At 39.4% G+C, this 27,087-nt stretch overlaps 1 protein-coding gene and 2 non-coding genes across 3 annotated transcripts in view; all 3 read left to right on the plus strand.

Annotated features, from left to right (window-relative positions):
* clcn2c (chloride channel 2c) overlaps positions 1 to 27,087 on the plus strand; it is a 168,355-nt gene that overhangs the window by 20,325 nt on the left and 120,943 nt on the right. The window lies entirely within an intron of this gene.
* On the plus strand, positions 18,135 to 18,207 carry trnak-cuu. Its single transcript has one exon. It is a non-coding gene; the product is annotated as a tRNA-Lys (tRNA).
* trnak-cuu lies at positions 18,815 to 18,887 on the plus strand. The gene has a single exon. It is a non-coding gene; the product is annotated as a tRNA-Lys (tRNA).

Raw genomic sequence — 27,087 nt, forward strand, 5'->3', positions numbered from 1 at the left:
TGGCTGAGCTCCAGAGATCCTGTATGGAGATTGGAGACATTTCCAGAAGGACAACCATCACTGCAGCACTTCACCGATCCAGGCTTAATGGCAGAGTGGCTAGATGGAACCTCTCCTTAGTGAAAGTCACATGAAAGTCTGCTGGGAGTTTGAATAAAAGAAACTTAAAGGACTCTCAGACTGTGAGACACAAGATTCTCTGGTCTGATGAAACCAAGATTGAACTGTTTGGCCTCAATTATAAGCGTCATGTCTGGTTAGAATTGGTTGTCCTTCGTGAAGTTTCTCGAGAGGGCCACTAAAAAGACTGACAGGGCAGGTAAAAACTTTGAAAACTTTGTGAATTTTGTAGCAGTCTACCGGCCCACCGACGCAGCAGCCCACTTGACAGCCCACCAGGATTTGTCAGGCTAGGCCCGATGGCCAGTTAAACTATGGTGGAGAGACCGCAGAGAAAGGCATGAAGACAGATGCGGAGGCTGCTCTGTTTGTTTCTGTTATTTGGTTGGATGAATAATTTGAAATTCTATGCCAGGTAATGTTACCTTCCATGTTAGCCATTGTGTCGTTGCCTTGGCAATGCATGTCCGGGGGGTTGCTTCTAGAGGAGCACAGAAGGGAGGAGTGTATTCGTTTCACTGTTTTCAAATATCAACAGTCTTTCTCCAGAATCGCTTACTCTAACAGACTATCTTAAGTCAGTTAAATTAGTGAGTTAAATTATTCTTTAAAATTTAAATTTGAGCCATATTTTGTAAAAAAGAGCCAGAATGTTATGACATTAAGTTGTTATTTTAAGAAAAAAGGTTACAAAACATTACAGGTTATTGATAATGAGCTGATCAGATCCTAATTATCCTTCATTCTGGCATATATATAAACTGAGACTCGATTGTTGTCACCTATTCAGACAGTATTAGGTTAATCTCAAAGTATTAGGATTTTGCATCTTTCATATAATAGTACAGTTTAATTCTCAAAATAACTTTTTGTTGCATGTAGTAATTTTACTCTCATAGTAAGACTTTGTTAAACTAAACTTATTCTAGGGATACTATGACTTTTTTTCCTCAAAATCTCAGCTCTATTCTCATAACATCAGATTTTTCTCTGAATATTACGGCTTCTCGATTCTCAAAATCCTTGATTCTTGCCAGACTTTTTCTCAGACAGTGGCCCCTGTCATGACACTGCAGGTTAGACATGTTAAGTAACTGACAGAATAAAAGGTAGTTGTTAATACCTACATGGAATATTGGTAGCCTGCATCTGTGGCTATCAAGAGGAGGAGTCATGTCCACCCAACTCTGCTCCGCACTTGTTCCACTTCCTCTGTGTTCATACTGTAGAAGAAATATCACCCTTTTATTTTATATGCAGCTGGGTGTTATTTATTTATTTATTTTTTTTTTTTAATGCCTCTGTGCTGGTGCTAGCGGTGGCTGGAGGCATTATGTTTTCGAGTTGTCCGTCCATCCGTCCATCACATTCTCGTGAATGTGATATGTGAGGAATGCCTTGAGGGAATTTCTTGAAATTTGGTACAACAGTCAACCTTGGACAAAAGGATAAAGTGTTTAAAATTTTGTGATCAAAGGTCAAGGTCACTGCGACCTCACAGAACATGTTTTTGGCCAAAACCCAAAAATATATACACTAATTATGATAAAATACACTTAATACCTTTTTTTATTGAATTCCTTCAAAGTCTTAAAAAAAATTTGCAAAGTCTTCGCATACAACCACGAGCCAGTAATTCTAGTTGCTTATGTATGGCACCTACGGCTGTGCTCACTCTCCCATAGCCAGCCCTTTTCCCTGTATCGTTTGTGTGTATTCCGTTCCCAATCTCTGAGGTAGGACAGATATGAGAGTGTAGGAGGCATCTCAAATTGCCTTTCCTCTGTCTTTGTTCCTCACCCGTTCCCTCTCTGTTTTTCTCCTTGTTCACGTGAGCCCCACACAGTCCAAATAGCTGAAAACTGACTGCAGGTCTGAGCAGGCGGGAACAGTCTGTAGCATTTGGGCATCTGCATAACTCCCCGATGTATTTGACTCTATTGTTATGCAAAGGCAATTAGCGTGTGTGTGTGTGTGTCTGTGTGTGTGTGTGTCTGTGTGCAAGAGAGACCAAATCAGATTGTTTGTGTGTAAATCTGCAGTATATGTGTGGTGTGTGACGTATTAGTTGTAAAATGCCGACTGGGCCGTTGGGAAGCTTAATTGGGTTTGAGACGGGTGCTGCATTTTTTTTTTTTCTCCTTTCCTCCCACTATATTCATGTTAAAGTTGGATTAATAGATGTTATTTTTAGCTTTCCCTCTCCCTCTCTTTTTGCCTCCTCTTGCTTCCATCCCACCATTTGCTCCCTCCATTCATCCCTCCAACCCTCCCATCCATGCTCAAAAGTGTGAGCACTGGCTTGTCCTCCCACATCCTGCTGCCTCACACACATTGATCTCTCTCTAATAAATTGGGCCAAGCCTCAGCAACTCTGCCCCCCCCCCCCCGGTGGGGTTTAGCTCCCACACAGTGCCGCAAGGCCAGGCCATGCTATGCTATGGTGCACTGCACTAGGCTCAGGCATGTGAGAGCTGTGACTGATACACACCGACAGCCACCTGGGATCTACACACACAAACAGAAGAATTTTTCAGATGCAACAACTGTCTGATACATTGTCTGGCTTTGCTGTGCTGCAGTTTGAACAACACAAGCTGTGATATGAGGCATAATATCACACACACACACATAATCCCAGCTCCCACAACCTTGGAAGTACCTTGTCGATGCTGCAGTATTTCTATGTTCAATGTGACACACACACTGATATGTATGTGGACATTGGCCACTGTATCACATTCTGTTATTGTAGTGTATCGGCATATACAGATTAGCCAGTATTAGTATCTCACTGTTTGTACCCAGATAGCAAGGAGAATATGGTCTTAAAATGTCTTAAATGCTTACATCAGAGGTCTGTGTTCACCATGCAAAGGAAACTTTTATTGCTGCAGTGGCCAACAGATCAAACTGTAGGTCTAATGAGCAGCTTCCAGGTGTGTGTATTTAATTTATGAGTTTAGAGCAGGGGGTTCCCGAGAACCAGAGTGTTTTACCCAGTGAAAGTGATAGACAGAAAAAATCATGCATATTATTTACTTCAGTAAACACACTTCAATATTATATGCCTTAAGAAATGCCTTCCTTTACTTTCATTAGCTGTGTGAAATTGCAAATAGGCTGATGTTAGGTGTTTTACTTGTTCTTCATTGTATTTTTAAGCCATTTTGAATGCTGTTGTGAGCAGGCCATACGGCTTTAAGTCTAAAATGTTACTACTTCAGAAAGGTATTGGTTTCCTTTATTTAGATTCAGATAATCATAATTAGTTTATCTAATGGGTCTACGTGGATTTTCTAGGGGCTGGGTGATATGGATATATTTCTTTTTCATGGTATATGTAATTTTATATTGCAATATCAGTATACATTTTGATTTGTAATTTGCTGCAAAATCAGTTGAGAAACAATTTATGGATATAATAAGCAGGTAGGCATTTCTGTTTTTGGGTGATATAGTGAATTACATAACTGAAAAATCAAGGTACATTTAATCAAACTGATGGAAAAATCCGATAAAAATCCAGTATTTCCAAAATGCAATGGCCTCATCCCCAAAGCTAATATTGCTCAGACGACTTAAACATAATGCTTGAGTCTGCATTGAACTTAAAACAGACACTTATTAGCTTTTGACATGATAAGAGCAGTCTGTAGAGGATGTTGTAATCTGCCCATATAATAGAGGGAGAGTTAGTTATGCAACAAAGAAAAGAGTGATTGTGCCTCAGAGCTGCTGTCATGTGATATCTCACGCCCAGCAGTATATGTGTGTGTGCTGCAGTACATGACTGAAGTGAGAAACGTCAATATAGGCTACATTTCTCTAAGCCAGTTCTGTATTTTGTAGTGGTGCTCTTCAGAAAGCCTTTAGTGTGACAGTGGGTAACACACTAATATGTCCATTTGGTAACAGCTGTAGTATTTTATGTTGTTCCCGGAATACACAGCTACTGTTGATATGTTTTTATTAGTTGAATTTAAAAAAAAAAAAAAAGAAGCAAAATATTCAATTACTGTATTATTTTTAAATGTCTTTTAACTTTAATTTTAAATGATTCACTGTGTTTTTGGTGACCTTTGTGTCTAATTAAACTACAGTTATGTGTGTATCCATTTTTATGGATAAAAATGTATAAACAGTATACTGAATTGTTCTTATATTTATTGTGTGTGTTGATACCCATCATAGTTTCTGTTGTGGCTGTTTTCAGACAGTCTTTATCACTGATAAGCAGAAGTCATATACTGTAGCGGCTCCTTTGCACCACTGACAGATCTGTTTCTAACTACTGAACTTGCGCCACACTGTCATGTCACTGAGATGGGTGGAGTCAGTCTATGTCTTTGATAGGGATGGGTCATGATTTTTCAAATTTTTGAATAGTCACTAAACTCTAAAAAAAAATGAATTAGTTTATTCCACTATTGTCTTAAAAAATATATAATTTCTCTTGTTTTTACTGGCGCCTGTTAGTCAGTCACGCATTACTACCATCTGAAGGTGGCGATTATGCACCTAAAAGCTGTTTGCCAACCACCATTAAATAACAAAAGAAGAGAAGACCGGCATAATACAAGTCGCCTGTAAAATGTCTTTGGTGCTAGATGCTACTGTATAAACAGGAGAAACATGCAAAGCCAAAGACTACTAGAGGTGAAGGAGTTTTGTGGTCAACTCCTTCAAAAAATAATCGAAAATACCGTGTTTTTTGGGGTTTTTCAGTTTAACAGTTGTGGATTCTAGCTCATTCAGACAACGTGAATACCCATCCCTAGTCTCTGGCATACATAGTTTAATCCTACATTTTTGGTCATTTCTGTGATGCATTACGTCCCCCAGATCATTCATCAGACCAACGGCTGTTAAACATTGAATTTAATATTGACACACATGCAGGTAAAGTTGTAATCCACCAGCCTTGCAGGTTATCTGCAGGTAATGTTAAGGTAAAGGTCAGATCGTAAAAAAGATAAAATCTTGGCAGCACAGAGAAGTGAGTGAAATCAGATATGTTAGTTTTAGATAAGATCAGAGCATCTTATATCACTGAAGTGACTTGGAGGTTGGATAATTGATGAATTTGTCAAGTGACATTTAGAGCTGACATGCTCATTCATTAAAAGTCAGCGGAGTTTCTATTGTGTTGTAGCTTTGAAACTTTCACCAAAATATAAACCTGACTAAAAGCAGATTTTGATCCATTTCAGCTAAATATTATGAACATATGATGATTACACTGAATTGAGCAGGGGTGGAAAGAGAGATTTGGTGAAAGACTACAGATGTACAAGCTTTAGAACAAAAAGGAAGTAAACAATGCAATCATGAGTCTACTGATTCAAGAGCAAGCCTGTTCTTTACGCACATGCCATTTAAACCCAATAACACTAGACCAGTGCACTTCCTTAGCCAACATTCTGTCTGTGAGTGTGTCTATGTGTCAGTCATTTTGACTCAACAAGCCTATATATCATGTACTTAGTGCCTCTGTGCTTGTGGTTTTAAGAGTTGGTATTAGCCACAGTAGCAATCTTATTCCCAATGGGCCAAAGGTGTGTGTGGTGTTGGTGTTGGTGGCAGCTTTTTTTGAACTTCATTGATCTGTTGGATCTGTTGGTTAGCACATGACACTTCCCCAAAGCCTGTGTACAAGGTCCCCAGTGACCACAACACTACGCACACACGCGTACATGCATACACGCATACATGCATACGCGTGCATGCACGCACGCACACGTGAAGGTGAATGCACAATTAGAAATTTGATCTTTTCTTTCTTTTGTCTTTTTTCACCAAGCATATTATGCATGCATATGTGGTTGCACTGTCAGAGCAGCCTGTAATCGCTTATTTAAATTTCCACTCAATGTAGCTACACACACACACACACACACACACACACACACACACACACACACACACACACACACACACACTCACAAATTCTCTCTCTCTCTCTTTCTCTCCTGCTCTCACATACACACACCTGAGATGCAGATGTAGCAGCAACAATCAGTAGTAGGCTGTGTGAGGGAACTGGCTAAATCAAAGGAGATTGATTAAATCAGTCGTGTGTTCACACATTTACCAATGACATCCACTTGCTTTAAGATACATGGGCATAATTAACCTTTAATTGAAACACACACCCTGCATTCCCTCCCTCTCACTCCCTTTCTTTTCCTCATTTCTGGTTGAAATGTGTGCAGAGGTGATCACACTCCCACTGATAAGTAAGCAGTGCAGTGAAAGACGTGAGTGTACATGGGTGAAAATGTATGATTGGAGTACAATCAAACTCCCGCAGTAGTGTTTTTTTTTAAATCCGAAAGTTGATTATCTCAGCTCAGAATGAGGAAAGGGGTAGTTGAGGCTGAATAGCTAAGAGGCTGGAGAGCTTCTTAGCATCTGATGGCAGAGATAGTAGTTTAGTGTGTTGTAGGAGAGAAAAACAGAGCTCCCACTCCACTTGAAAATAGTTAAAATGCTTGTATAGTGTTGAGCAGTCATGAAAGTTGAAAGCCCCTTTGGTTTATAAAGGCTTTTAAGGCCATTTTGATCATTAAGACCTGAGACATTAGGCCCCAGTCACACCTAAAAGATCACACCATGTGTCTCTGTGAAATATGTGCTTCTAGAAGCTTGGTGAAGTAGGGAGTACTTGCAGGGCTAGGTGGTTAACTGCTGTAGCTGATAAGCTAACATGGCTAACATGTTAGCCAGCTGTGAATATGCTAACGCTAGTCAGTCACAGTAGCCTTTCTGAGCTTCTTTATATTATATTTATACTGTGCTGTTTACTCCTCCTGATATTTTGTTCTCAGGATTGTACATTATTTAATTGAATAAGGAGTCAGAGGGGGGATAAAAGTTCTCCAAGCTAGCGAGCTTGCTATCTGACCGGTAGCAAGCTCGCTAGCTTGGCTGCTTAGGGGACAATAAATTCCAATTTATTACAAACATTAGTGATTAGTTAGTATCATTAGTTTATCACATTAGTAGCAGTTTATCCAAAAGATGTATTTGGACCATCAACTCCTGTCTCATAACTGTCTAAAAACCAAGCGTCTTTTTTTTGGACAGAGGAGATTAAATAAGTGGACGGTGCAACACACCTAATGCGCTATAATAGCATGTGTGCATGTGTGGCGCACCATGGAAAGGTATCATTCACTTTGATCTGTGGAGTAGAAGTGGGGGATTTTTCTGGTTTTTCTGAAAATGGACAGTAAGTCTAGGCAGATCCCATAGTAGAGTAAACATCTATAAAATCAAAGTTGAAGGTTTCTGTATCACAGGAATATTGTAAGGACACTGTGGCCTAATCTAGAGCAGTACACACTTAGTCGAAGATTGATAGATTGCCAAATTACTTTTTAAATTTCTATTAAAGCTGCTCTTGCATGATACAAGTAAAAGTTATCCTGTTTCCTGACTTCATATTTAGAGCTGCAACATTTAGGATACTGTTATAATCATTATTCACTGTTTTTTATTGTTTGATAGAGAACTGAAGTCACGACGTCACGTCCGGGCTAGCCTCTGTTCCTTTAGATTCTCTGTCTCAAGCAGCGCGTGTACTTAGATCATTGTAAGTCGGTTTCATCCATATCCCCAAAACTCGACAACACTCTCTCCTAACAAATTCTACACCATTCGCTCCTCTCTGTCCTGCACTTATTACAGACATGTCTGAACTAACCCCGATCCCTCCACTTTCTCATGGACTCCTCTTCTGTCAAGCCTTGATGTTTAGCTCCTGAATATATAGGGCTTATTGGAAATGGTGTCTGTTAGAGGCCAGTAAAAAAAAAAATTATATTGAATAAGCCATGATTTTGGAATGACTTAAAAAAAAATACAAAAAAAAACCTTTTTATCATATGAAGCAAGACGCACAACCTACTGTTGAGAAAGGCTCTGTTCCACTGCTGGATTGTTAGTTATTAGTATAATTACAATTTTGAATGGGGTTTTCTTACTTACGTGAACAAAACCTGGAAGTTTTGGTTTCACTTTGGCTCTCTATAGACCAAACAATTAATGTAATCATAGAGAAAATACTCTGTAGGTGGATAAATCTTTAGCGGCAGCCGTAGCCATATTACAAAAAATATAATTAAAATTATAGAATATTACCGAAAATTGCTTAAATAGTTACCTCTTTCTACCTTTTAGGCATTCCAAAATCTGGGCTCTGATACAGCATTAGGCTTGAAAAAATTTTTTCATTACTATTCTGATACTATATAAGTGAGTTTTTGTTTGAGAACAGTATTTTAATGCCTGAAATACAAATTTTGAATTTTATAAATCATGCTGATATATTACAGTAAGTCAGTGGTGACTGTGGCAGTGTGCTTAATGGTCCTGCAGATTTATTACAACACAACCTGATGTTGGCTGTCATTCATTTCCAGGGTGGCATATTATTATAAAACAGACAGAAACTCTTTGCTGGGTCTTTTTAGAGTGTGCATCTCACTATTTGTGAGATTGGAAGCCTTCAACACCTCAGTCTTTGCCATTTAAACATGTATTTATACAGATTATACATATGTTTCATTTATCATCAGTGAGGTGCCGTAAGGTGAAAGGTATTTTCTTGAAGCCGTAGCAGATGAATGCAGTGTCAGCCCCTACGTCTCTTACATAACGACTATGTGACTGAGGCAGTCGAGTTATTGACTCTGACAAAAGACAGCTGCAGCAATCTGACCTCCTGCTACACTACTGGTGACCTCAGACTATGATCTGGGGCCATTTCAGTCATGTATTCCACCTCAGTTGCTGAGGTGGAACAACAACAACCCCCTGAACACCCCCAGTTGCTCCTTACCAAGGCCTGAACATCTTTTGGAGTCAAATCACTAATTGGTCAGTGTCTTGTCTTGTGTTCTTGGAAATATTTGTCTCAGACAGTTTGATCATTATCTCAGCATATTGGATTTTTGCCTGAATGCGACCAGATGGACCTTTGGTGTGTACTTTGGGGAATTTTTTGGCACCATGTCAATATTTTTATCAGAGTGAGGCTAATACATTGGTTCTTTCTTTTATTTTTTAGGGTGTATCAATCATTAAAAACTTACACCTGTGCTTTTCATCCTGTTACAAGCAATTGTCTGCTGTGAAAAGGGAGTATTACATAATTGGAAGCTTATGTCCACAACCCTGTTATCTGTGTTAGGATTCTTCATCTGCTGCTTTTCAGCTTTATCTGCTTTTGAACCGGACACATCTGCAGTGTGTATTGGGTTTCATTAACACAATCCATACACAGTTTCGCAGTGATAATGCGAACAGTGACAGTGATAATAAAGATCACTACTCGGTTTTGCATTGGGCTTTTAAACACAACCAAATTCAATGGCAAAAACCTGTAACTGCGGTCAGAGCCATAATGCCTCAGTGCTGCTAGATCAACGTACATTACATGCAGTGCATTAAACACTTTGCATGCAAGTTTGTCAAGATGGTGATGCTGTTATACATGAACATATGTGGTCTGACAAACTTCTATGACCTTATCAAATTGGTAGTTTTTCAAATAGCAACATCTTGGGAAACTGTCACCTAAATTGAGATGTGGAGAAGTAACAAAAGAAATGGCAAGTTGAGAAAAGGGAGTTTAAAGTTTTCCGGCTGGCTCGAAAACTGTGTAACAAAGAGAAGGGTTTTAATATCTCCATTTAATGCCATGTTAAACAGGCTATTTAAGCAAAAAAGAAAATCATTGCCACAGAACTTGCAAATATCTACAACAAAAAAAAGAATAATTGAAGATACTGCACTCTGCCTTTGGATAATCTTAACAGAATGCAAGGATATACTGCAGTACCTGCAAACAAAAGGTGTTCTTTCAGCTTTCTTGTCCATATTAACATGTTATCAAAGAAAATGATGAGGTAAAAATCAAAATTAAGTGTTTTTCTGAGTGAGCTAGAGAGGAAAAAAAGTAAATTTGATGTTAGCTAATTCAAGCCTGTGGCTATTTCACCAGTTAGCTCTGTCAGTTAATACAAATTTTATTTGCTATTTTCACAGGAATTATACATTACTATGGAAAACAATTTCTTTGTGTGATAAAACAGATGTCAAAAAGTCACATTCTAGTTTTAACTCAGTTGTGACCAAATATGCGGTTACTGCATTTTGGCTTTGTAGCACAGAGGTGATGAATGAAGATTATTTAAATCTTAACTGCAAAGTAATTTGCTCTATAAGTAAAACCTAGAAATGGACACCGCCTCTTAGTATTTATTGTTGCATTCATTATCCCCCCGCTTTATAATGAATGGCTTTATTTTCCCGTATAATGTTTTTTTATATCCTGCGAATAATAGACTTTTTTGGGGGGAAAAATTCCTTAAAATTTGAGGAATTTTATTTTAGCGTGCTCATAGTCACATTTGGATGTTTGATATTGACACATACGTCAGGCAAGTTCCATCCAAGCATCTCATTATCAGTGTTGAACTAGTTATATCAATAAAACCTTTATTTCCATTTACACAATTCAGAGCGTGTCACAGAATCCAGATGCTTGTAACCAAAAAGAGAGTGCTCTGTCGTTTCCCTTCTCTCATAGGTGTAGAGTTGAAATGTGTCACGTAATGTTGTGATAAAGAAGATGCTATCTTCATGCACTTGAGTAATTTTTTTTTTTTTTTTTTTTTTTTAATATCCTCTAGTCATCTGAAAATGCTCTGACGTAATTGGTCCACTAAGTGGATTTACCAAGGCACCAGAGTGGAGCATTTTCACTGTCACCTGTCCAAGTGATTATTTGGGAGATTGAGGACTGGGTGGGAGCATTCGCAAAATCATTTTCACAAGGCCATGCAACACTGTTGATTGGCAAGGTTATGAAATAGGGATTATATTGGCCTTTTTCTGGTTTTAGTGGATGTTACACCACAAAAGCTGCTGTTATTGCCTGCTCCAGTGTAAGATTTGTTCACCACACACACACACACACACACACACACACACACACACACACACACACACACACACACACACACACACACACACAATAGATCTGCTAGTTTAATCATTTCAACGTGCTTCTCTTCTCCTCCCCTTTACACTTTGTTTCTCTCTCCACTTCTTCTCCTTTTATTTTACTTCAACACTGTTTGGTTAAATGCGTTCTTTGTCCCCACTGTGTTTGTGTTTTTGTGTATGTGTCTGTGAGTGAGTGAATAAACTTGACTGAGCTAATCTCATCTCGCATGATAAAGCTAAGGAAGTTAATCCCTTAAAACGGGGTAAAAGTCATTTCTGTCTGTGTATTGCAAACATCTGCATCATCTGTTCATGTGTTTGTGTACTGACAGTGTCAATGTTGGTGCTATTGAGAACCCCCTTCCTCATTCAGATTCAATTAACACTTCCTTATACATAATTTCCTGAGAGACCCAGATTCCTCAAAAAGCATCTGTTTGTCCACAGTATTGTTGTTAATCCAGTGTATCCAAAATCTACAGTACCTGTATATCCCTGAATGATCCCTCAATATTTGTATTAGCCCAGAATCCACTCTTCTAGGAAATTTTCTTCCCCAGAATCATTCAAAAGGTAATGTTTTTATTCCAGGTTAGTATGTAAAGAGTCATTCTTACAACATAGAAATGATTCGGTTTTGTAGGATGTGAAAAATAGCCTCATATCTCAAAATATAGTTTCCTGCCCCCCATTTCTCCACCTCCTCATTCTTGTTGTCTTCTCTCTCTTCTTTGTCGTTGTCTTCTTCTTTACCCTTTTGACACCTTCTCCCTCCTTTTTCTGTCCATCTTTTCTTTGCCTTTCTCCTTCCTCTGCTTCTCTCTACCTTTTTTTACTCACCACTCCTTTCTTCTTTCCTCTTGTCTTTTTCTCACTTTTTGTCACATTCCTGTCCTTCTTTTTCTTGTCCCTGTCCTTTTCTCTCCTCTCCTTCTGTTTCTATGCCTATTTCTCCTCCATCTTCCCTCTTTTTCTGTCTTCTTTTCCTTGTCCTTGTCCCATCTGTCTTCTTCAACTTTTCTTTTCAAATTCCCTTGTTTTCCTTTCCTCCTCCTCCTCCTTGTCCATATTCCTGCTTTTCTTCCTCTTTCTCTCCAGCTTTTTCCTCTATCTATTTTTTCTTTTTCTCCTACTTTACTCTTCTTCTTCTTCTCCTTCTCATTCTCCTTCTCTTCCTCTCCCTTCTCTTCTTCTTCTTCATCATCTACTATTTCTTATCCTCCTCTTCCCTCCTTTGCTTCTTCTTGCTCTTCCTCTTCCTGTTGTTCTTCTTCATCTTCTTCTTCATCGTCTTCTTCATCTTCTTTTCCTTCGCCTGTCCCACCTTCTCATCCTCTTGCTTTTTTCCTTCATCATGCAGTGAAAACCACGTATTTCATCATTAGAAGCTTCTTTTTAATTATAGAATATACTCCACATACAGCATTATATATCACATACGCTCTGTGTGTGTGTTTGTGTGTGTGTATATGTATGTATATATGTATGTATGTATGTGTATATGTATATGTATATGTATATGTATATGTATATATGTATGTGTGTATATATCTTAGGTTTAAAAAGCTAAGTGAGGGGACTCTTATTAAAATGATTGATGAGGGGGGTGTAGCTGGTGGGTGGTGGGGGTGGTGTGCAGCGCAGCTCTATGTTGATGGCTGCAGGTTTGTCTCACACATACACACACACACACTGGTTGATTGGATACTGTCTGAGGCAGCCTTTATTCCATTACAGATACTGACACAAAACTAGCCCGCTTGGCACTAAGCTGTGGCCCTCCTCCTCCTCATCATCCTCTTGTTGTCTCTCTGAAGTTGTGTGTGTTTGTGTGTGTGTGCGCGCGTGTGTGAGAGAGAGACAGTGCAGTCGCTGAATTTCTGAGTCTTCAATGAGACTTTCTTTTATTATTTTCCTCTCACCTGGGTCTGTATCTGACTTTTCTCAAGCGCTCTCAAATTTTTTTTCTCGTTCCCACACACTGGAGTTCTGTTTATGTTATGACTCTCATATTTCAGCTTCTCTCTCTCTCTCTCTCTCTCTCTCTCTCTCTCTCTCTCTCTCTCTCTCTCTCTCTCTCTCTGCATGTTCTTTCCACCTCCATTTCTTGAGGATTAACATCACTTGTTGAATCATGTCTTGTCTTTTTCTTTATTCTTTCTTTGTTTTTTTTTTTCCTGTTCTGTCTTGCATAGTTTCTCTTTGTCTCTCACTTCCCTTTGTATCTTTCTTGTTGTGTTTCTTTCTGAAATTCTGTCTTTCTCTCTGTTTTTCTCTCTTTCTGTCCTTCCTTCTGTCTTACAGTCTTCTGCCTGTCACATTCTCCAGGCCAGTTATTGTCACAGCTGTGTTTTCTCAGACAGATGTCAGTGATAAGTTTGCTGAACACTGTGTCTCCAGCTCTGTGTGTGTTTGTGTGTGTTGTTGTGTGTGTTGGGGGGGGCAGTACAGGCCAGTGCCATGGTGGTGCCTTCCCACGTCCTGACCGAGCATGTGTGAGGGGCAGAAACTAACAGAGAGACGAACACTGGAAGCCATTGTGCATAAATCTCTTTTCTCCCTCCCTTCCTCCCTCAGTCTCACCCTTTTCTCACTGGGACTCCATTGTCTCTTGCCATGCCATCGCCTCACTTCATCTTTCAATTCTTTGATTCAATTCTTTCATTTGAAAATGAGAAATAAGTGTACGCGCTACACCTCCCCAGTCTGTATCCAGCAGTTTATTATCGATATTTAATTAGGATAAGGATCATGTTTCGTGGCATTAGTTTTTTCTAGTGGTTCACATGTCCAGATTAATATATTTTTAGGGCCCCGAGGCAAAAACTAGATGTGGGCCCTCATTGACCTGGTTAATTTTTTCTACTATATTTCTGCATAAACAAGTTGATGAAGTAGAAAACTGCGCAGTCAGATCTTCATCAGTTCATTTTCAAAATAGAAGAGGAGCTGAGATATGATAAATTGGCTGTGAAGACATAAAGTCAGTCAAGTGATTTATTCTCTTTAAGCACTATTCCGTCAGAATGTCTCACTTTTGGCCTTGACTTGTGAGTCTGACATTGCTACTGAGTTAAACTAGCATATCAAGAAGTGTAAAAGTATTTAGATTGGTAGGTCTTGGTGTAAGTTAGTGAAGACAATTAATAATTGAGGCAATCCATCAAGCAAAAATGAAAAAATAATTTGCTTATTCTAGCTTTACAAATATATGGATTTGCTTCTATTTCAAGATGCCACTTTTGGCTCTGGGAACTTTTGATCTGCATTTTAACTGTCTTAGACTAGGAACTAGCAAAAAATCTGTGAAATGTCAAAGTGATGCACACTGGCTTTCAGGAGTTGGAATTATAATGTTCCCATAATTCCCTGCAACAAAAGACCCCTCTACCTCATGCAAATGCGTTGTTATTTCTGGTGTATAAGCCTGGTGTCTCTTGTGCTGCGAAATTGTCAAGTCTGAGAGCATTTAGAGGAGTTACTGTCATAATCACTGATGTGGTCATGGGTGTCGGCAGGTAAATACAAGTCAGGGGGCTACAAAGAACTTTTATGAGCAAGTGTAACTGGAATGATTGGAGGAACTAAGTAATACATTATGTAGCTTTTAAAGTTTACCTGCGCTTTGCTAATTTAGCATCTAGCGTCAGTTTTTTATGAATCCCACATACTGGCATAAATGCCAAAATGCCGTGACAGCCCTAGAGCACGAGGGAATGATTTTCTTTGCTTTTTATTTTTACTCTACCAGTCACGATGTGTGTCGTTGAATGTGCACTATGTTGAGCTAAGTGTGGTTTGAGTAAGAGCACACTGCTGTCAACCACGTCATCTGAACAGTTCCCCTAATGGGAATCTGTCCACCAGAACTGCTCCTCTAATTACATGACACTTTCGCTTCTCACTGCAGTGTCCTTATTCTGACTCCCTTTATACTATATATATCTGTGTGTGTGTGTGTACTGTGTGTGTGTGTGTGTGTACTGTGTGTGTGTGTGTGTACTGTGTGTACTGTGTGTACTATGTGTGTGTGTGTGTGTGTGTGTACTGTGTTGGATCGAAGTAGATGTTTAGAAATGTCTGAGGTGATGGACCACACTTATTGAACAGTATGCTCTTGCATACTAATTTTACTAATTTTACTAATTTTTTAATCACATGTCCGACCAGTGATCCCAGAGTGGTGTGGGTGAATTTTTATCAGCAATCTAAAAATCTCTAATGAAGGCTTTCTCACCCTGCCTCAAGGAGTGCTAATCCACTTAAAATCATTTCATAATTTCACTTTAAATGGACATTTTATTCCAAAACTCATTTGTCTAAATGCTATTACAGAGACTTTTTCACTCTGAAAGTCCTTCTGTGTCAAAATGAAAATACTCACACATTCATATCAAGTTTTAAATAATTTCTGTGTGATAAACTGAGCAATTAAGTGTTAATATTATATGGGTTGAGTAAATTCTCCTGCTCTGGAAGCCAAATAAACCATTTACAAACCCATTGGATTATCTATAAAGTGTAGTCACAAGGATGAAAATAGGGCTGTTTTCCTTAGCTAAAGAAAAAAAACAAACAAGCAAAAAAACATACCATACCTGTTCTAGAGGCTTTCACGGGTCCACTTTGTTCCTAGTGACAAAAACCTGACCTAAGTCTGTTTTTTTCCGCCATGCTTTGCGGCCAACTTAAAGTAAATTCAACTTTGACGATAAATGTGCTGACGTCACCAACACACATCCAGTGGGATTCTGGCATTGTTGGAAGGCATAACACTTGACAGTGATAATTTCACTGATAAGGAGAAAGATTGGAAAGTTCATCTGAATTGCCAGAGTTTTGTAATGCTACTTTCCAATCCCACCAATACTTTACATAATATAGAACAGAAAATATTAGAGGGGACAGGGATAATATGTTAGGAAAGTAATAGTGATTGTTAATATTAAGATGTAGTCCGTAGCATCTTAGTTAGCTGCTTTGTAAGAAAGTGCTGCTTTTCATTGTGCACTCCACCTCATGCAAATGATTTGCTATTGTACATTAGTTCTGAAACCAAACGGCGTTGTGAAGGTCCTGTTCTGATTCTGCAGGGAACAACCCTACTTAACAAGAGAAAATGTGTGTTTTTTAGGCATGATGGAGCGTGTAAACTGAAGTGCAGGGAAAAGTGACATATAATTTCAGTCTTTCCAACCATGGCTGCTGCTTAATTGGTGGTGAATCACGCTACTACCATTGTTGATGTTCTCTTTGTTCAGGTCTGTTGAGGTCAAGGATCTGGTGTTATTATTCTTATTACGTGAATTATTTATTTATTTATTTATTTATTTAGCAATTTGGATGCAGCAGAAAGAAGCTGTAAAAAACAACACTGACATATTATTACATGTACTAACAATACTGATGAGTAAACTGGTGGGAGTGAAGCAAAACAGTGAAGATGCGGGCCTGAAAACCAAAATAATGAGCTGAAAGAAGCTAAAAAGTAGAGCCTGGGAGGCTGCTGAGTTGGGTGATAATTCTTTATGGGTTCGTCACTAGCAGCATCCCTTATTACATTCAAAGAAATCATCTGATCGATTGTTAATATGAAAATTTTGATTATTGCAGCTATAGTTATGCTGTATACCACAATTATTTGGCTGAAGGCAGTTTCAAAAACAAATCAGTATCAGCATTGCCCTTCGAAACTGCATGTGGAAGAACCTTAGAAGAAAGGACAGAGAGTGATGGAAGACAATGTTTTGGAAAGAGCAGGAGAGCAGTTTGCCAGCAGAGCTGGATGTGCCCAAGTAAATAAGGGTTTTCTTAATGAGGCAACTGGAGAGTGCACCTGCTACTCACTCTCACTCAGTGGCACACACACACACAGAGTCCACAGGTGAATATCAGTGCTTTGCTGGATATGTGGCTTTTTCTTGTGGCAGTGGGCGAGACGTGGCACTAATACTAATGTGCAGCTGCCAGCCTGCCATTGGGCCTGATTTCTGGAGCAAGGGAATGAGGCAGCAAATGGACAGAGAGAGAGCTGTCACTGTAGGACAGCATCAGTGTTCATCTGTCTAACTGATGTAGAAAAGAGGGAGATGAGGGGAAGAAGTTACACTGTGTGTGTGTGTGTGTGTGTGTGTGTGTGTGTGTGTGTGTGTGTGTGTGTGTGTGTGTGTGTGTGTGTGTGTGTGTGTGTGTGTGTGTGTGCGCGCGCACGCGCTTAATTTGACCTCTGGTAGATTTTGGAAATTTTTCTTATTGGACTGAATAATCATATTAATGTACTGACCCTCTGGAACATAATTAAAGGTGCAATTCTGGTCCAACACACTTTTGTCAATATCTCCTCACTGTCCGCTAGCTGTCTGTTCTGTGTGTGTGGGGAAAAAAATCAGGTGTACCTACACAGCCCTGGCTCTGTTAATGGGAAACAAACAAGGTGGCTCGGACCGAGCCACACAACACTATTCCAGCCAATCAGCAACAGGGGGTGTTTGTGCTGTGCACGGGACAAGGGAAAGAAGAAGAGGGGATATGGGGGAAAGGGGGCAGTGGGACCCACAGACGGTAAATCTGGCACATGCTAACGCACTGAACTCGACAACATAATTGCAGTGTCAAGGAGGAGAGATGGCCGAGAAACAGCCAAGAGGAATGTCAGAAGAGCAAAGCGAAGAAGTGAAAAGAAGTGCTATGATCAAGCAAGGGCGAAGAGACAGGTAAACATCAGTGAGGCTTCCCAATGGGGGATAGACCTGCGAAATTTGAAAAGCATTAAGACAGATGTGGAGGTTGCTCTGTTTCTGCTCAACAGATGTGTTAAACATTAGTTTTGGTATGTTTCACAGAACCAGTAGGTCAGTATTGTGATATAAAATGCTCTGGTTTTCCACCTTATTTCTCTTTTAGTTCAGCTGTACTTTTGAGTTACAGTATATGGAGGTAATTGTCAATACGCAGACTGTGCTAGTTAGAAATATGGATGATCTCCTGGTATGTGGCAAGCCCGACTAGCTCAGTCGGTAGAGCATGAGACTCTTAATCTCAGGGTCGTGGGTTCGAGCCCCACGTTGGGCGATAGAACTTTTATGAGGGGCAAAGTTCCTAAATTCTTAAGCTACTCTACAAAAGTATCTACACCTGAGTTTGACCTGTGACAGAAGGATGCATCTGAGGATATAACTTCTAAATCCTCACACACTAATCAACTCTCAATGACACTCTGTAGCCGACCGTTACTAGCAGTTTTGCAGCAAGCCGAACCAAGAGTAAACAGTGCAACAGACTGAGCCTCTTCCCAAGCATGGCTTGGATGTGCCTGAACACATGATGCAGGAGCTATGCTACGTAGACACGCTAGCTCAGTCAGTAGAACATAGGTTCAATGAAGAAAGCAGCACAAAATTGTTTTTTATCCATGACATAGACAATGTAATCAGTACTGAAATTTGCTTAACAAAAGTGATATTTTCATAATTTGCATTATTCCTTATGGGACAGCTTGATCTGTCATGGTTTGTTGATCTACCTATAACCTCCAGCAATCAGTGGAGTCTTTGCAATCCTTTTCTCTTCAGCATTAAAGATAATCTCTTGGAGAGTTTCCTGATTTAAAGCATGCTTTTTGTAATAATGAATGTGTTTTTTGAGAAGACTTTTTACTTTTGATGAGACATGAGACAATGCCCGGCTAGCTCAGTCGGTAGAGCATGAGACTCTTAATCTCAGGGTCGTGGGTTCGAGCCCCACGTTGGGCGATGGAGCTTTTTGTTTTAAATTGTATCAGGATTTGTGGTTAGACATGTTCAACAGGCAACTCAGTTCACTTTGTCCGTGAGTGGAAGGTCCCGGAATAATTTCAGAGTTACCCTCAGAAAACTTAGTTTAAACGTAATAGTGAAATAACTGCAATATGATGCTGCTTTCAATGGTATCAATGATGAATGTATAAATTACACAGCTTAATAGGTGTTGTTACACAGTTTTTAGAAGTGTCCTGTAAGTTTGGAAAGTTGTGTTGATTGAAGAAGTGCAAATTGACTTTGGTGAGCTCATATTTTCAGTGTACAGGATGGCCAGGCAGTCTAAGGTACTGGACTCAAGGGTTGACTCCTTCCTGAGCAAAGGGACTTCTGGTCTCCAGATGGAGGCAAGAAATTCAAATCCCGCTTCTAATATAGGTTTTACCAGCAGGTTTCATCCCTATAATATTGTATTTAAAAAGCTCAGTGAATATGTACATGTATTATCCTATCTGGCTTGATTAACTCTAAAACTAAATGAAGTAGCTACGCAACATTGAGTCAATTGCACGAGTGAGTTATATTATGCTGACTGTCACTAAGCAGACCCTGTCGCTAGAATCTGCACCTGAACTTGATCTTCCTGTCAGAGGATATGAATTCTGAAGGGCTGAAGGCACATACCGATCAACTGTCAATGAGGGTCTGTAGCTGTAAATATCTACGTATGTAAGCTCTTGTGAACGTGATATCTCAGGAGCGCCTGGAGGGAATTTCATTACATCTGGCACACCGGTTCGCTTGGATTTGGCCATAACTGAAGAATTTATACGCTGTTATGACAACATACGCTTGATACCTTTTATTAGATTCCTTCAAAGTCTTCAATATATATATTATAGTCTGGAAAGACAACTTGACTGGTTGGCGGAGGCATAGAATCGTGAGGCGGTAATTCTACTGGCACTCTATTGTGTGCATTGGTGCGTGTATGTGTACTGTAATTCACTATGTTTCTTTGCTCTCCCTATAGCTCTAACATGAGACAGGTGTAAAGCCTCCTTCATTAATCACTTGCCATTCCTACAGTGTTCACAGCTGCACTCTTCCATTCTTCTCTCCCACCATCTTTTTTTATTCCTCCCTCCTCCCGAATGCACAGTTAAAATCTAAATTCAGCTCACATTGTAGGATGGATTCTGTATATAGTGCCAAACTTCCAACCCCCCCCCCACACACACACACACACATTATCCCATTCTCTTTTTACTTTCTTTATTCTTTACCTTTATTTCCCATCTGTCCGTCACTGCCACGCTGCTTTCTTAAGACACCTCCTGCGGCTTTTCCTGCCTCATTTTTTCTGTCATCCGTCCATACATCCTTCCTTCTTTTCTTCCATTTGTTTGTCCAGCTCTGGGTCAGTGTGAGAGAGGCCCCTAAGGTTGGCATGGCAGCCTAGCGCAAGCACACAAGACTCCCAATTAGCCCCCTGGGGTGCCCCACAGGAATATTGGGAAATCTTTATTTACTGTACATTCTCTACTTCAGCCTCTTCTTCAGACTTCTAGGAATAACACTTATGAATGCTCTGAAGAGCCAACTTAGTAGTAGTAAAATTCTTTGCTTAGTGTGGAGAATATGACACATTTATCAAGTGAAAGAAAAGTTAACCTTACAAAGTGAAGTGTACTGATTTTACACATCTGTTTACAATGGAAATCATTTTACGCTGTGGTTCAAGTATGTTATCCTTTAAGACTATATGGGATTTTAATAGTTTCCGAAAAGTTTTTTTATCCAAACGTTTTTTTTATTTGTGTGAAATCATTGATATTCCCAGTAACACTTAACATGGGAAATTAACAACAATCCAATATTTGTATACTGTTTATACAGGAATTATTCAAAAATGGATGAAATAATATGAAATTGCCTGAAATGGTAACAAAAGAAAAGTAATCTGAAGCAGGAAATAAATTCTACTGCTGGTAAGCGAGAGAAATCATGTGAGAATTGAGCATCATAAGTACTGTTTTTTTAAGTCTCATCTTTCACTTAACTTCAAAAGTCCAATTTGTTCAGTTTGATAAATATTGGCTAAGATCTTTTTGGATCAATGTTTTGAGCCAAAAAACGGACCCCCAAATTTCTTTGGAGCCAAAAAGTTGAATGATGGTGTAGCTGAAGTTGCAGTTATTGTTGGTGCCAAAGTTTAGATATATTGAACTAGGAGTTCCCCTAAAATATGCCACATTTGAATAGGAAAAGTCAGCTCTTCAGAATACTGTAAGGCGAAGGTACTGCTGTTGCCAATAACATTCTGTTAACCTAAAAAAGTTACAAGGATGCAGTGTTTTCCCTCCACAATTTTATTCTCGTTAGGGTGAAAAAGTCTTTTATAACATCAAATTTCTTCCCCTGTCCCACACAGTCTCACTATTCACCCTTTCTTCCTTCACCCCCTCACACAGTCTCTCCTTTAGATTAATTGCACAGGGATTCTTTCAAATTCTGCTATTCCTTCCTTCCCACACAAGCGTGCCGACACACTTGCACTCACACACATAAAAAAACAGTAGGAAAAAGTGTGTCTTGAACTGCCCTCTCTACCTGTTATTGTGTAGATGAATGTTTTGAAAAAGGAAGGTTGATGGCTTTCTGTTCCCTTTTACTGCACCACTCTGAATCTCTGAGTGATCAAAATCAATGCTCTTTTTCCATTTTCTTCACACACATTCACACACAGAGAAATGGACACACATGCACACACGCTGTGAGGGCATTCATTAGCTGAAGTGAGTAGTGGCATGCTGGGTAAGAACGGTGAGGCTCCTGGTCATTTGGGGTTGACCGATTGGACTGCAGCCAGCTGTGCGTGTTTGTGTGTCCATGCATGAGCGTGTGTGTGTTTCTCTCCAGCTCTCTAGTCTCTTTCATGTCCGTATATTCCAGGTTTTGTTCCCTCATTTGGGGTTCTTAATATGCTCAGCCTGACTTGCTTGAACTTGACTTCGAACCACACTTAATACCACACAAGATAGCAAACATACGCACACACACAAACACACACTCTCACACTCATACACACACGGGCTTTTGTGTTTTCCAAGTTCTCGGTGACCCCTGATTAACCTTTGTAAAAAACTGACTTATCTTTGTTCTACTGGATTCTTTTAGTGTTGTGACTTCACTTAACAGTACTGTTTGGTCTGTGTGTGTGCATGCGCGTATGTGTTTGAACAGTACAGTTATGCTGTATGTCTTTACAAGCAAAAAAACAAAACAAATAAGATAGGGCTTATAGAACAGAATAAGATTTTCTATACATCTCCATGTTTGGATTTAAAGTCAAACTGAAATTTTAATTTTCCTCACTTTTTGTGTGAGGGAGTACTGTATCAGCTATTATGATGATGTAGCTATTGTGCCTATTTTTCCATATTTCAAAAGAGAATAAAGTAGTTTTTGGACATATTTATAGAAACCGTGTAAAAGCTTTAGGCAGTGGCTTACTGACATTTGAGAGCCAGCATTGCTAGGTGACATGCTTTCAACCTGTGTGGTGCATTAGTGACTGAAGAGCATCATAGTGCTGTATAGCCTGCAAACATTGATTGAAGTCTGTCTGTCTGTCTGTCTGTCTGTCTGTCTGTCTGTCTAAGAACTATACACAGTTTTCAAATTTTGCCGGAGAAGTCCAAATGACAGGCACACAGAGTGGCCCGGTAAAGAGACTGACAGGGCCGGTTAAACCTTTCAGTTTTTTGATGGCCAACCGGCCCACCGATGCAGTTGCCCACCAGGATTTGTCCCGGTAGGCAGATGCAAAGTGTATATAGCAGAAATACTGGTGCTTGAAGAATGTTTTTGATCCTCCTGTGTGTTGGGAAACTTCTGCAACCCACGCATTTGTGAAACTTTTACAAATGCATAGAAGTAAACAAGGTTGTTTCTTTAATTTTTCTGAAAATTTCACATTTCAAAGTTTTAGAAGCTTTATTTCAGTCATCTATTGTTTTTTTCATTTAGTGAACCATTTTTCAAGAATTTTATAAAAAGATAGGACTAGTGGATTTAGATCAATTTACTACAAGTAAAAGGCCTCACCTGACACACCTCGAGTGTTCAGATGCTAGCTCAGACTGATGAGATGTTTTCCCTCCTCCAACCTACCTTGTAGAATCTCTGGAAGACTCTAATATGTTAAAAAAAAAAAAAAACAGGTCAAGGACAGAGATTGGATTTATCTCCCACCTCTATCTCACCTGTTATCTTGAGTGTTACAAGGGTCATTAAACAAGGTCACTTGACCCTTGAGGTGTATTTATGGTTTTCGTCTTAGCAAACTGTCACTTGTTAATTACAGGTTTGTCAGTCTTTGAACTGTGTTATTTCATCCATGTTAATTGTTCATTATGGAATTCTTAGTTTCATGGTCTTTAAACAAATGTAAGCTTTCACAGGATCTTGCTTTATATTCTCTCCTGCTCCTTCCCAGTGATTAATACCCTTGGAATTATTCGTCACCCGTGCCATCTTACTAGCCCCAGCGGCCAGTAGAATGAGTCCAGGACAACCCGTTCATCTGGGATCCATTAACCCAGGCAGGCAGGCTCAGCCAAGTGCCCATTTCTGACTATGCTCAACATAATGATAGGCTTTCAACCAGTAATGCCTTTGTTCTGGATGGGTCTGTTTGTTTTCTTCCTCTGGTCAGATGCGAGTTTGAAGGGGGTGCATCTGAGAAGGTCTATTTCTGCCCACTTGTTTTTGGGACTTTTGAGTTTCTATCGCCTTTGAAGTCTCCTTACGTAATTAAAACTTAGGGTTGCTGATCATGAATGTGGCCGAGAATGCCACGCAGAATGGCATCTTGGGTAGAACAGCGGTTGGAATTTGATGTCAGAAACCCCAAATCACTTCTCAAATGTTTCCCTTGTTGATTTTTCCTCTTTTTTCCCACTGTTTGTGTTCATTCCTTCCTTACTACTTTATTAAACTTTTACATGGATCCCGCAAGGTATTTTGAGGTTTTTCATTCAATACATTTTTCTGTGAAATTACGGTTTTTGATTTTGATACTGCTTATCTATTCTTCAGTTCTTCACTTTGGTCTATATCATTGGTAATGAATGCAACACTTGCATAATGTTGCACCAGCGCTTCAAAGTGTGGTTAAACTTACCAAATGGCAGTAATGATGCATCAAAATGTGATCACTGCATCACAATAAGTTAATGCAAAGGAAGACATCAGTCTAATATGTTTAGGCAATTCCAGCAGAATTGTCAAACAACTCGTATTGACCCCAGAATCAGTTTATGGTAATGTGTATAACTCAAGTAATTAACAGCTACAACATTGTGAACATCCAACTTGAAAATCAAAATGGTTTCGGTAACATTTTTTACTGGTCTTACCTAAATAATTTGGCTCTAATCAGAACCTGATTTCAATAAGAACTGGAATTGATGAGCATAATCTCAATCATAATAGCGAACATTGCCAAGGAATGGCCGCTACTGTATCTGGGATCTCAATTCAGAGCTTTGCATCAACTCAAAACTCCCTGACAGATGCTGGGACACAACCCCTTGCTTTGCTCTCTTGCTCCCCAAGAAAAGTTCATCATGTCTTTCCTAGTTAAGTTAATCCACCTATTTCAATCATAGATCATTCGATAAGTCTGATTCAGGCAGTTTGAAGTGCTTCCCACTGAAGGAAGCAGTCTGTAGAAACAAATACATTTTCATTAATACACTAACATAAAGAACATTGGAGGCATGCTGCTTGCTTCTGATATGCAGAAAACAACAAAAGTACACACATATACACAGGAAAAGACAAACTGATATGCTTAAACTATGCAGATAGGTAAAGGCAATGCATTTCCAATTTAGTGCCTGGCCTCAGGCAGCCATCTAATGGTCAACTTATGAGAGGCAGATGGTCACTTACCTGACTTTGGTATGAACACACGCTGTTCCAGTTTTCTATTTCCAATTTTTACTTCCCAGATTTTCTAATTAAAAATGTATCTGCCCGACTGTGCTGAACTGATGTGTAGTCTCATGGCACTTTAGGCTTCCAATCACTTGTTAAGTTTTTAAAGGTCTCTGTAAGCCTCAAACAAACATGGTCATGCAAGGTGTGGTCAGATCACAAAGTGTGTCCGTATGTTTTATGAACAGCCACATTAAAACGCGGGGCAAAAAGCCTGCTGTCATTGAGATGGGAAGGGTTGGGGGATGGGGGGGCGGCGAAAAATCCTACTTCTTAATCTCTCCACACACGGCTTATTGCTACGTAAAATGGGCATAGTTGTTAGATTGTCAGTTTCAGAACGTTTAGAAAATCGTTGGATGCAGTGCGCCCGAATCTCTGGTCGGAAAGTGATTTCAGACGCTATTATATCATTCAACAAGCTCCTTGTTTGAAGCATGCTGAGACGGTAACTAGAGACATTTATACAGCAACATTGTTTTCAGGCTTGTGCAATTTTTCAGTATATCATTCTGGACAAATTTGTAATGACATTGAGAAACAGTGTTTAATGTAGATGAGTCACGTCTGCCCGATGCCTGAGCCATTTAATAAAAATCAGCACTATTGCTGATACCAGTGGCAGAGACTGCTGGTATTTCATTGACCCTGGTGACACAATTGGCGAGGCTTTACAAATACCAAGCATGCTTGATATGGACAGAACTTGCACAAGACAGGGCTGCAGTGGTCGGCCACAGCAGTATTCGACCTTTTCACAGCATGGTTGTGATGAGGCCCTGTCAAACATGTATTCAGACAGTTTGACTAGATTTGAACCCATCCTTTCTGTCAATGGCTACCTGACATTTATTCAGGTTAATGTCCTTGATCCTCTGTTTTGACTATCAGTTATGCAACTTAATACCCTGTATTGTTGTCCATCAACCTGCTGTGATCGTTGACCCCTATAAAACAGCAGTGAATTAATGAGCTTTACAGTTCAAACAAACTTGTGCAAGAATGTGTGTGTGCTTGTGTGTTTATTGCTAAAAATAGCCAGCAGGCCTCCTGTTTTTGTGCATGGCGGATGGTGTTTACAAGGTGCCAAGCGCATCTCTGTCATCATTCACAATTAAGCATAGTGTTTGTATGTGCGTAGGTGTGTGGGTGTGCGCGGGCCTTTTAGCTTAACACTTTCTTCCATCAGGCCATAGGGACCGTGTTCAAAAAATGTAGGCCTGCAACCAGTTTCTGTTTTATCCTGACATGCATGGAAATTTAGTGAATCATGTCATTTGATTATTAAAGCAGAAACAGCAATGTACCTATTTCTTTGATGTGTAAACACAACCATATCAGTCTTAAAGTAAGGGAAGTGCCATTGTTGTGACATGGAAAGAGTATTCATTTTTTTCAAGGTCATGCCCATATTTTTAGGTTAAAACTGATGATAGTTATTATTTATGCTCATTTTGAACATTATTATTTAACAAATATTCTATATTAGTTTCCATCCCCCTCATCCAAAGGCAGAAAGAGAGGCAGCTTATAGAAAGACCCCAAGTCCTTAAATACAACGAGACCTACTCTTAATTTTGTCAGCTATTTTAAGATTGTCTTTGTCCATGTGCATGTTAGTCATATTTAGTGAACTGAATACATTTTACAGTAATTGTTAGTTTAAAAAAAGGCCTATAATGTAAATATGCAAAATAATTTTGTTAACAAACTTTACAAACTATTTTATCACCACATGGCTCCTCTCCCAGCTCTACTACACACTCGCTCTTTCTTTCAGTGACAAAAGTGGGTCCAAATATGGCAAAGTACTTGAGACCATAGGGTGCATGGCTAAGCGCTGTTGGCGCTGCATTGAAGGTGTACTACCGAGAAAATGACCCTGGGCATGGAGAGAAGCTATGGATTAACATGATTGTTTGGGGGGAAAAAAAGTCTTTGCCAATGGATTAAATTTGTACATAGAAAGATATAGGGATTTTGTTAAAGTTTTTATTGTCTAATTTCATTCTGGTCAATGATATTATATGGAGATTTAGTGATTAGTTTTTGTTTCTTGCTTTTGCTTCTGGTTGTTTTGTCACATCAACCTTTTAATTATGGGCAGGTTGTTAACACATTCACCACATTCGTTAACACTGTTAAGACTAATGCAAGCTTAATGATAAAGATGACAACAACAGCAATACCACCTACAACACCACTAACA

This window comes from Xiphias gladius, chromosome 7, assembly GCF_016859285.1.
Source record: "Xiphias gladius isolate SHS-SW01 ecotype Sanya breed wild chromosome 7, ASM1685928v1, whole genome shotgun sequence".
Classification (NCBI taxonomy): Eukaryota; Metazoa; Chordata; class Actinopteri; order Istiophoriformes; family Xiphiidae; genus Xiphias; species Xiphias gladius.